This window comes from Aricia agestis, chromosome 18 (genome assembly GCF_905147365.1).
Source record: "Aricia agestis chromosome 18, ilAriAges1.1, whole genome shotgun sequence".
Classification (NCBI taxonomy): Eukaryota; Metazoa; Arthropoda; class Insecta; order Lepidoptera; family Lycaenidae; genus Aricia; species Aricia agestis.
In genome coordinates this window covers 2,348,853-2,362,025 of record NC_056423.1, presented here as the reverse complement: position 1 = coordinate 2,362,025, position 13,173 = coordinate 2,348,853, and the positions used below count along the sequence as shown (strand labels likewise).

Here is a 13,173-nt window from a genome sequence, read left to right as displayed (position 1 = left end):
GCCTCGCGTGAGCAATTGATTTGTGATGACGGGCGATGATCACTTTCGCTAACATGCTCGCCGCTCGTTTAGTGATTTGGGTTACGCCTACCACACGAACGTGGGCAACATTGATAAAGATGGCTACTAGAGCGTTAAATGGAGTTTTGGGAGGAGAATAAAGTTGCGCTTCCACCAGAGATGTGTTGCGAGGAATGTGTTTTTGAGAACCAATAGAATCTCTTCATTGACGTGAGCTTGACATGACATGGCTCAGCGCGGCGATGCTATTGGATCGTAAAAACACATTCCTTGCAACACACCTCTGGTGGAAACGCAGCCTTAGGATAGTTTTTCAAGAACAGTAGTTGATTAATGGGTTATCAACAAAACCTAATGACTGGCTTGGGCCGAAGCCCAATTTACCTTGTGTTTCGCTTCGATTGTACTCCAGATCAACTACTAATAGAAAATTTCATTTTCTAGCTAAAGAACCTTCGGCGAGGCTTTGGGTTCGGCTGAGATTTCTGGCCTTACATCCGTCGGTCCTTCGGTAGAACAAGTAGACTCTACAATCTACATTGAAGTAACATCTTGTTTGTACATGTGCGGCCGTGAATTTCGGGCCTAATCGGATGAAGGAACGTCTTCTTGTACATGTGCGAATTAGATATCTACCTATCATATTATTAGGCATCGAGTCATGTCAAATCCTACATAGTTAGAACTACATAGTAGGCGTGGTCCAATGTTAGCGCGACCTTCGCGTCGTATAAGGAAACGCGTAGGATCTGGGTCAACTCTTTATTACCTAACGATGATTTGGAATTTATAATGAAATCGTGGAAAATGCGGCTAACATTGTAGAGTTTATATGTAGTAGGTTATTGGATTTTAGCCCACCAAGAGTGTAACAATTCTTGTACATTCACGGGATAGCTGTAGTCTCCCAGATTATAATGTTGCCAATCAATTATTATCATCTATATATTATCTATATATTAATACACAAGCGAAAAACTTTGTATCCCTTTTGACGAAAAATGCGGAAATGAAATTTTGCACAGTTATAGTTTATATGGTGAAGGAGTGCATCGAGCTAATATTGTTTCGAAATTATGCTATTATCACACATTTTTTTATCAAATAAAACATCACACACACTACAATACGCACACTTAAGAAGATGACAGATTTTTGAGTGACAAACCCTATACATACGAATTTATTTATGATTGAAGTCTGTTGACAACAAGTTGACAAATTGAAAATGGATTATAGTTTTTTTATTGAATCTTAGATACCTTTACACGGCCAGTCTGAGATCAACTGAGTCCCAGAGACGAGAGAGTTGAAAAAAAATATGATAAAGTCAATATTTTTTTATTAATTAAACGTAGTAGTCCTATGTCGTTGAAGCTAATGTCGAATTTCGACCATTGGGCGATCTCTAGTAATATGAAAACTGTTCAAAAATCAAAATCAGCCGAGTTCACGTAATTTCGGTTGAAAGTTTTACACAATATTCATTAGCCTCAAAAAATCTAAAACAACATCTCGCACTTGACCGTTTTTTAATTCCACCTTTAGCAGAACCGAGATGTATTTTTAGTTTTCCTTACAATGTACGCAAACTAAAGAAAGATAGTTACATCGTGTGGAGTCCTAGACAAAGTGGGGCCTTTGTTACTGCAAGAGCACTGCTCTAATGAGAAAATGAATAGGTGCGGTAATGGAGAAGACTTGTTTTCACCATCATTACGATCATCACAATACTATCAAAAAGCCATTCTGTCAAAACTGAAAAATACCAAAGTATTTTTCAGTTTTGACAGAAGGTGCGGAAATCATATAGGAAAGCAGAAAAAAAAAAGTCTAAATATTTAAAAACATTAAAATCTCAGGAACTACTTGAATTGTAGGAATGAAATAAAGTACAAAATGTGTGTCTCTTAATGATGAATCTAATCAACTGGGTAGCAAGTTTACAAACCCTCGTAATTAATTTAAATAAAATAATTTCGTTTTCAGTGAGTCAAAAAATGACTAATTTAAAAATGGATTTTCTCAAAAACGAAGTAAAATGCGCACACGGGAATTCTACTCTTGCATTTGAAATATAAGACGCCATCGACTCATTGCATTAACTTAGTCATGTCCGATTTTGGGGATTTCTAAAACACTGTGCGACGGTAGTTGTTTGACAGTAACCTGTATGCTCGTTTGCCCTATAATTTTATTTAAAACTCCTCAAGTGTCATTGGTGCATGTAGAAGCGTTGGAGGATCAGCAGTTTAGAAGACAAACTGCAGTTTAGAAAACAATTTGGTGGAATGGTGTTACCGTCAATGCATATCCAATGATTTAAGTGGTCGATACCAAAAATGCTTCTTAAATTATTTAGAGCCTTACTAAGTAAAAGTTGCATTGATGAACTGTTCTAAAAAGATCTCATTATTTTAAAAAAAGGCTCCCTTACCAGCTACATAAAGAATGAGGACTTTCGTCTGGAAAATGCTCCCTCTTTTAAAAGTAGCAATGTCACAAGTCACAACGGTATTTGCACTTAGCGCATGAGGGCGTTTAGGGTACACTGTGTCAAGTGTTCCGATAGACCCGTAAAGTAGAGCGTGGCTTAAGGCAATTCATTACTCAAATCTAGGGTATGACAGCGTCTATGGAATGAAAAACATTCTGCCAACCCTAATGGCGCCGAGTAGAGTGGCGAGACAGTAAAATGTAATTCGGCCGAGACAGTGTAGCCGAGTAAGTGTAAACACGTATTTTTTTAATATTATTGGCGCGACTGGTGAGACTGTTGTCTAGTGCAAGGTCCAAGGACAACTAAGGCTAATATGGATCGGAAATCTTTTCTTAGACATGTAAAACGGAAAAACGGGAAAAACCTCATTTTCATCTGACCTTGAATAAATTTTAGCATAAGAAGGACTTTAATTGAGGTTTTATTTATGATGGTGTATGGTGTATTTAACCCATCAATCCCCAAGCGGCACCCGGCTAAAAGTCTATAGTGTCTGCGATTCCCACGATCGAGACGTATTACGGTCTCTATCAATTTTCACCTCTATGTGAGTTATTCCTAGATTACGATTTTTTAGGTCTGATTAGACCGGGCTAATAAAGCAAATCAAGGCATAACGCCAAGTATTCCAGCTTATTACTAGGAGTGCAGACGTAATGAAAGGTTTTTTGATAAGGGTTCGAACATTTGCAATTAAAATATCTGAGCTAGGCTTTTCTAACGCACTATTTGAATACTAAATAGTCCAGACGACTTATGTAAGCTTGGTAACATGGTTTCATTAGACTAAATATGCCTGCACCGCCTAGATATCTAGTTTATTTCTATTTAAATTATCTGCAATAAGACACGGGTGATCGTAGGGTTTAGCATGACAAAATACTTTGGTGTTAATAGGTTTTTAATACTGCCATAAAAAGCGGCTTAATAATATATGTGGGAGAGCCATGCTTCGGCACGAATGGGCCGGATCGACCGGAGAAATACCATGTTCTCACAGAAAACCGGCGTGAAACAGCGCTTGCGCTGTGTTTCGCCGAGTGAGTTTACCGGAGGCCCAATCCCCTACCCTATTCCCTTCCCTACCCTCCCCTATTCCCTTCCCTTCCCTACCCTACCCTCCCCTATTACCCTATCCCTCTTAAAAGGCCAAAGGCCGGCAACGCACCTGCAGTTCTTCTGATGAGATGTGACCCGTTTGCTCGTTTGCCCCCTTATTTCATAAGAAAAAACCTTGGAACTTTAAAGATCAATTGGACCCCTCAAAGAGTCCTAATAACGTGATTGTGACTCCTAATATCCATCTACATGCAGAATTTTATCGCGAGCTTTGAGCGCGGCGACCGAAACAAGAAATTCCGTAACGAAAACACCCAACATTCGTCTGACGTCGTTTCAGTTCAGCAGACTTCGGCTTGGGGTGTGGTGTGGTGCTCGCCCCACCAACCGGAACCTATCGTTTGCATTGCCAAACTTCGGCACGGTGTTTGTGTGCGAGCGACTAGACGATTATATTACAATTATGCATAAGTCGATAAAAAATGCTACGCAATAGCTTTACCGCGGCAGTCCCCGAGTGCCACACGTACGTTTTTGTCCATTAGCTATGTCCACACTGTGCACTTTCATCTTCAATTTTCGTCATCAACTTTCATATTGGCGCATTCAATAATTGAATGTGTCAAGGAACGCAACGCCAATTTGTCATTTTTTAAGTTTTGGATACGGTTAGAGGGCATGCGTCGCGGGCACGCCTCACGTTCACTGTTGATTGCGCTATAACCCATGCCCTTGACGAATAGAAAAAGGCACAGTGTGGACAAAGTTACATCCCAATACCGTTATCGTCTTAGAACTTGCAACACGGAACCCTGCTCTTGGCATGTTCATTGTTTCCGTATCTGTGACATTTCCCATTTATTGGCTACTGCCAATGCCACAAAAAACCGGAGAAACTAGGCATTGGTTTGAATCTAGACTTTTTATACCCAGCCGGATGAACGTTTTGATGCAAAAAATTGTGAAAATGCTGGTTTGGACGATTCTATTCTATTAGATAAGTATTTTGATCTAGAAACTTGGAATAGATTTGATGAGATACGAAGTTTGGCCATCGCTAATTGAATGGGGAAATACCGCGTGGAAACACGAGATGAATATTTAGGGAGATCGCAGACGGCACACTTTTTGTGTGATCGAGTCTGCGGCACATACAATCTGCATGGCACGGCCATGTGCCGTCTGCGATCTCCCTTACGCCTACTTTTGAACGTAATTTGGGCTTATACACGATTTGCATCGATCTTTAATAATAATAACATCTATGGACGCTTCACCACGTCTTTATCACATAAATGATGATGCAAATTTACATATCTAACGCACCAAATGCAAGTAATTATCCAAAACATTTACGAATATAGAGCTCAAGGATAACCACCCACCTACCAACGATTTTGGCAAAATTTATAATTCTACGCTGGAAAAGGTTTGTTAATTTAATCAAACTAGCTGTTTGACCGAGCTTTGCTCGGTATCCGATGAAAATGACATTTTCTAGAAATGATTCCTAGCTAGATCGATTTATCGCCCCCGAAACCCCCTATATACGAAATTTCAAGAAAATCGTTGGAGCCGATTCCGAGATTCCAATTATATACCTATATAAGGTCTTCGTCAAGTTGCTCATCCTCGTTCCAGAGAGGACGTCACGGCCTGCAGTGTGAGTTCCGGAGGATTTAATGGAAAGGAAAGCAGCCACGAGGCAAGCTATTCTCTGTTCCGCATCGGGAGAGGGGAGGCATCATTATGCGAACCTCCAAATTTCAATGCAATTGGGGCTCCGGGTGAGGCTGGAAACCTACTCGGCTTAGCTGGTCCCGACGCCAAAGGGAACTCTACAATTTACCGAAGCGTTTCCTTACTTTGGTGGTAGTCTGCTCCCTTTTGTAGAAGACCGTCCGGTCGTGGAGGGAGCCCTGTGTTTGACAAACCCAGAACATCCCTCCGTATACGGCTAAAGGAAAATCGGTGAGGCTAGAACCTACCCGGCTTAGCTAGTCTGGACGCCGAAGGGAACTCTTCAATTTGCCGAAGCGTTCTCTTACTTTGATGGTAGTGTGCTCCCTTTTGGAGAAGACCGTCTGGTCGTGGAGGGAGCCCTGTGTTTGATAAATCCAGAACATCCCTCCGTATACGGCTGAAGACAAATCGCAGGTGGTTTTAGTGGGTAGGGTTAGCACAACTAGTCGCCCATATCCCCGTGGTGCTTAAGTCTAACTGAGCTACTTCCCCAACCTGGTGATCATATTATTTAGTCGTGGCGATTGGTTGCCGCCCGTATTTTTAAGGTGAAGATATAATGTTCACGTCATGTAACCTTCCTTGATCTTCAAAGCAATGGAAATGGTGGTAAATTAATTGAAACAATCTAGCATGAATACAATACATATGAACAATATTAAACAATAATTAAAATATACTTACGTGGTGGTTTATCTCAGAAAAAATAGTTATTTCTGGGAGCACTTTACTATTTTCGATATATTTTTCTTGCCGCTGTAGTATATACGCGGAATTGCTTCTAACTTTCGGCCGCCTACTGTTCCGCGGTATTGTTTCGATGGCAAAATGTACGTTTCTAATTGGATAATTTAAATTCTGTGAAGCCCATTATAAGCCAATATGCGTTTCGAATCGGCTGGCACAATATCTCAATTTTGCGCATTTTGCTGTTACGCGGTATTTACCAACTGCTCATACGCGGTATCGCACGCGCAGCGACGATAAGTACAATATGAGGCATCCCCATTAAGCAAGAGATTACTTGTGTTTTATTATTATATTATTATTCCGATCTTTTTTATATAAGTTCATAGGGAAAATAAACAGAATGACAAGATTTAGTGAAAATAAGCATAACAGGGCATGAGCGCTGGCAGAAATAATTTCCAAGGGGTGCAGATTTTAGTTTTCTTTCTTTTCTTTTTACGTTTTACGAACAACAGTGACTCTATTTACGTTAAACGAATATATTATATATTATACATAATATTTTAGTGCCGAAACATTACGAACTATCTTTGTACGGCTTCTAACATTCCGGTTTTTTATTTCAATAATTCCTGTTGATCCCGAGATTCCCAAAGAGTGCAAGTGCACCACCTGGCACCCCCCTGCCGGCGCCCATGATACAGAATGTAACGAAAATAAGTGATAATACTTTAGGGTATGTACGTGTTCCTTGTAGAGAGTTCATTGTAAATTACTTTTAGCAGACAGAATTTGTAGTACCTATCTTTATTCTTAAAAAGAAAAAGTAAGTGTTTTTGTATGTTTAGTGATTGTTTCAAACATTTCATAAAAGTAGTTTAAACTAAAATTGTTAGGTACGCCGGAAAATAATAAAATAGCAATTTTTTTAATTAAGCCACTTTTTGCGGCAATGACACATATACATTTCTTTTACTAATAAAATATACAAAAAACTGAGATACCTTACTTTTGTGCCGGAGCTTGGGCTTTATTGGGTGTTCGTCTTTGGTTCCTTTTGATCTGTCATGTAACGTCAGCCTAGTACCGCTCAAGGTCACCTAAATATTGCAAATGTATTGAAATGTGTACCTGGTTCACTTTTTTGACAAGTATTGTGGAGCATGTTTTTTGACGGAGTTACTTTTCCTTAGTTTTTATTATTCATAGATATTAATATTATAAATGCGACAGTGTGTCTATCTGTTACCTCTTCACGCCCAAACCGCTGAACCGATTTTGCTGAAAGGGCATAGGATACTTCTTATACCGGAAAAACCGGCCAAGTGCGAGTCGGACTCGCGCACCGAGGGTTCCGACAGCTTAAAGGTATTATAGACCTGAGTATTTGGTATGAATTTCAATTTAATACCTCTACGCGTTTATGAGGAAATGGGTAGTAAGTTTAAAATTATTAAAAAAATATATATTATGTGATGTAACTAAAAATTTATGGTTTTCGTAATTTTTCCTTTATCTATGCTATAAGACGTTGCTTCGTACCAAATTTCAAGATTCTGAGTTCACGGGAAGCACCCTGTAGGTTTTGATTCCCTTGCAAGTGTCGAAAATTTGCGGCATAAACGGCTGTATCTTTTGATTGCGTTGGCTTAGAAGTTTGATTTTTTCACAGCTTCAAGGGACAGTAGACCTGAGTAATTGATATAAATTTCAGCTTCATACCTCCACGCGTTCCTGAGAAAAAGGGTCTTGACAGACGGACGGACGGACAGACGGACAACAAAGTGATCCTATAAGGGTTCCGTTTTTTCCTTTTGAGGTACGGAACCCTAAAAATGTACGGTTACTGTAAAAATGTACATAATATACATGATTTGCGCGTAAACTATTCAATCGATTTAGACGAATTTTGGTATGGAGATACTTTGGAGTCTCGGGAAAGGACAAGGGATACTTTGGTCCTGGAAAATGTACGGTTCCCACACAATAAACTTTTATGATTTTCGCCTAAACTATTCAATCTATTTTGGTGAAATTTGGTATGGAGGTACTTTGAGTCTCGGGAAAGGACAAGGGATACTCTTTATACCGGAAAAATGTACGGTTCCGGCGCGATAAACGACTTCTAGAGCAACAGAGTTGCGGTCGTCATCTAGTTATAATAAAATGGTACAGGCCCTGGGAATCCAAAGGACCAAACCGCAGCACAAAAGCAGTTCCAAAACCATTCGAAACAACAATTTTCCTTAAGCATACTTATTTACGTTTCACAAGTTCCCTGTTTGCTTCAATAACTTTTTGACACTTAAGCTGGACACAAGGTCTGACCAAAAACAGTTATCTCTAGAACGATGACATCACAATGCGAAAATATTATAATCTGCAATAATCCATATCATATTGCAAGATAAACTAATCCTGCATGAACTTCAAACGTGTGCGCAATAATTATCACATTCAATAATAATGCTTACTCTTGAGATACGTTTAGACTTCTGTAACGACGATTACGTAAGCCCAAAGAAAAGTTTAGGGTGGGTTGCACCAGAGGCGTGGTTAAAGTTACAGTTATGGTCAAAGTTATGGTTATTGTTAAGGCTAATTTAACTTGAACCTTAACTTTGACCACAGAATTTGACAGCATACGTTGCTGGTCCGACAAGGCTATGAATGAACGTGGGCGGGGGCGCTTCTGGTAAAGGAGAACTGTCAAAAATGGCGTTTTTGTATGATGACAGCGTTAGTTCCTTTTTTTGCCACGTGAATTTAAAGACTTGTCGAGCTCTATGGTTATGGTTAAATATGGCGTCCATTTTTTAATTTAACCAAAGATTTGACATTTTGCATTGTAGTTAAAGTTATAGTTAAAGTAAGTTGGTGCAACCCACACTTAGATTTCAGAAGACTATTTTGCTACAACTATCAGTCACTCATTCATTGATTCTTGACCATACCAGCGGACTTTTAATCAGAAACATTCCTGGAAAAATGCCTTACGCGCACCTTATTTCAGTAAGTGCTATCAAAACACTTCATTATCTATTATGACTTAGAAAGGTCAAGGTATTCCACCTTGTGTAGCTAATAGCTATATTAGGGTTATAGCTGTATATCACGTCTCGCCTGGCTCCGCCCTAATACGACGCCCTTACGACGTCTAAGGACACCCAGGACGAAACTAAATAAATCTTATAAAAGGTATCTGCGACGTTTTCCCGAAGCTGCGCTTAATGAATGGTGTTTTAGCTAATAAACTGTTTTGACGACCTTCAAGCTCGAATAACAACCTTGTTAGACCTACTAGATAACGCCCGTAACTTCGTCGAGTGGAAATTCGTTTATCGCGCGGGAACCGTACATTTTTCCGGGATAAAAAGTATTCTATGTCCTTTCCTGGGACTCAAAGTATATCTATACCAAATTTCAGCAAAATCGCATCAGCAGTTTGGGCATGAAGAAGTAACAGACGGACTCAAGTGTCGCAATACTATATTAATTATTAATATAGTAAGTATGGACCTACCTAAAACATGTGTAAAAACACCTAGTTATGGTGGTACGTGTTTTTGGCTCTTTTGTTGGGGTTGTTAAACTCATCATAGCGGAGATATTTGTTTTTTATTGCAAGACTACGAAAGTACTAAACCGATTTTGGTGGGCACAGATATGGAGTAGACTACGGGGAAAAAATAGAACAACATAGCGGGTTAATATACGTCCACTTCAGGATTTTCTTTTGCTTTCACAAAGTCGCATCTATGTTGGATGCCATTGTACATTTTTTACGACTGAAGTAGCTGAAAATAGCTGTTATGCACCCCCACTGGCTAGACGCTTGTTTGTTTTACACAGGCATTGATCTCAGTTTATAGATCGAGACGGGAAATCGCCTTTTAATTAAAAGTACTCTATGGTTGTTGCTCAATGGTGTATGCTCTATGGTTATGGTATGGTTTTCACACCTGAAAAATCTATCTGCAGGTATCCTAAAGGGTCGAATATCTTTTTGAACGGAGGCTCGAATCGCGCCCCAGGCTATACCATGTCTCACGATCATGGGCGTACCGAGGGGGGGGGGGGGCCCACCAGAACCTGGGTAATTTGCCCCCCCCTGGCCCAGAACCTGGGTACGCCCATGAGTGTCATTATACGCCGGTTTTATGCAAGGCCTTTAAAGTATGTTTTTATGACGCAGCCTTATAATACTGAATGGCTCTTCAACGTAGCTATTTTTATTAAGAGCGTAAGTTAACGTGACCATTGACCGATTGTGAGCCCGTCTCAGTCCATTCCAGCATCCACTAGCAGGCACGAGCACTAATCTAAAGGTACCTACAAGGCTCACATTAACACGAGTTAGTCATCCCAGACCAGTGGCCCTCAACCTTTTTTTCATACGGGCAACAAACATGTTTTGGTCTTGGTGTCACGGACCGCAACAAAAACTTTTTAGGGTTAAAAATAAAAATAAGTGGCAAAAATTTCACGACTTTCACGACGACTACATTATTTTGCGAGTGAGCTTGAATTTTTTAACATTACCCGGGTCACTGATATGGTCCCGGCGGGCCGCATGTGGCCCGCGGGCCGCATGTGGCCCGCGGGCCGCGGGTTGGGGATAGCTGTTCCAGACAGTAATCCGTGGGCTCACATCAATATTCAACACCGACCATTTCCCCATCCGTATGACATAATAATATTTCCGAAATACCTAAAGGCCTACGCAAATTGACTAAGTTACGCGACTTTGAAGTGTATTATTGAGTAATAGAGTCTGTTATCATTTGACAAAGTTGAGTATGTAAAGGTTTTCCTTAATAAGCCTCTATTATGTAATTGAGCAAAACTGTATTTTTCTTACAATATTTTCAATAAAAGTTAGGAAATTCAGGCACAATTAAAGCAGTTTTAATTTTGTTTCTAAACGAAATCACTTTTTTATCTTAAAATATTTTTCTCTATTATCTTTAACATTGAATCTGAGATTTGTACCTAAGAAAATTTCTCACGAAAATTCTTTGTTTATTGTGAAAACAAACATTATACATAATATACTGACATCTTTTTATATAATGTGAAAAACGAGATTTTTATGATTTACTAACATTGTTTTTAAAATACGTAAGTAGTTATTTTATAATATTTCTGTCTCATCTTTTTCTATGAGTAATAATATTAGGAAGAGTTAAGTTAAGGTTAATTTGTATGGAGTAGGCTCTAAAGTAATGGACCAAAATGAATGGATAAGCGCAGATAAACAATTATAGACCACTGGGAAGTACTTAAGCTCCACATGGTGCTTTCAAATGATATGGCACTTTGGCATACAGTCTGTATTTAAAACAGATCTAAGTATAAAATTTATTTTATTTTACTAGATAGGGCCCGCAAGTATGCAACCATACATTTTTCCGGGATAAAAAGTTACATCCTAATATATCTGTTCCAGGGACTCAAAGTATCTCCATACCAAATTACAGCCAAATATGTTCAGTAGTTTGGGCATGAAGAGGTAAAAGGCATACAGTCACTTTCACATTAATTATAATTTTAAGCATGACACAATAAATTAAAAATCATATTATATTGGCCCAACGGTATTGCACCAATATTTATTTTAAGCCAAATATCATAAACAATGTTACAATTTGGCATTTATAATCACTAGCTTGACTGACTCTCACTTTCTAAATTTTGCTTGGAAATCAACATTTGACGTAGAAATTACAATGTGGTAAGCATACTTCTTCAAAAAAGATCAGTGGTAAAAGAATGGTTAATATACTATGGAGTTTGTACTTTGTACTATGCTGTATCAATTATCATGTTTAGGAGATATGAGTTATAACAATATTATTATCATTATTATGAAAAACCATGAGAAATTGATCCATAGGCAGATGAGTCTGCAATTTGACAAGTCACTGATAACATTAACTTGATAATCTTAGGGTGAATCCAAACAAGCGTAATTTGTGAGTTGTGAGTTGCAGAATTTCGGCTGCATTCAGTTTCATACAATAGTCCTGTTTGATTCACACAATCATAATTTTGTGAGTCATGATTTGTATGAAGAGATATTTATGCGGCAGAAATCTGCGACTCACAAAATTACGCTCATTTGGCTTCACCCTCACTGCCTGTATAGCTGCACACTGTTATGACTTTATGAGTATGCGAGACGCAGACAACCACTGAAAGAGTTGCGGTGGGTTAATCACGCCTGGAACTTCTGCTAATTGAGGAGTGAGGGTTTTAATAGGTAGATCCTATGTTCCTAGATCATAGATTTGTTTTAATAGCATACTTTTATATATTAATTTTATTTAAAGTTAAAATGATTCAACATACTCAATTAAATCAAACGGGTATAATAACAAATAGACAAAATATAGAATTACCGAAACAAAATTACCTTCAATATCCTGTCCTTTTTTGTAATTAAATTGGTCACCAATAGTTTTTATGTTTGTCGTGGACAAATTATAATTAGGTACTGATTGGTTAAAAAAGCACATTCTTTACAAAAAAATATAAATCACTATTTTTCTAACTTTTTGAGCATTATGATTGCACACAAAGTTTTATAATATTTTCATGCATAAGTTTAAATTTTAAATATTATAGAGAAAGTATTTTCAGGTTTATTTTCTAATATAATCATTTAGAATGTTGCCAACATGCAGACTTGTTTTATAGTTTGCTACGTATATGACATCATTATTTACATTACCAATAACTTTATCTGGTGACTTCATTTTGTATTCTTATTGAAATTACTGCAGTTGTAGTCTAAATAACCTATCTGACGAGTAATTCTTTTATCAATCTGTACTTAAAGTATAGTTGGTTCAAAGTTATTTCTTGTTTCTATGAAAGTGCTTCTTGTTGGAATAAGAGGCCAGTAAAGGCAGAAAATTCGAATGGTGTACTATGTTCTTATATTATATCCTGTATGAATATGAACTAGATTTCAGAATTTGTTTAAAAAGTTGTTTTATTATAGACAATAATTATGCCAGCTTGGCTGTCTCTTATCATGAAGACAATAATATGGAATATGCTTCAAGGTTTTTATGATAAGATAGAAAGCCTGTGCACTGTTAGCATTCGCGAAAATGTATGCACGTACTTACGTCAGAGCGAAGATAAAACTTATG

The 13,173-nt window shown here is 38.2% G+C and overlaps 1 protein-coding gene across 6 annotated transcripts in view; it reads right to left on the bottom strand.

The window, feature by feature from the left end:
* The window catches only part of LOC121736035 (ensconsin-like), a 61,998-nt gene that overhangs the window by 48,110 nt on the left and 715 nt on the right, over nt 1-13,173 (bottom strand). The window lies entirely within an intron of this gene.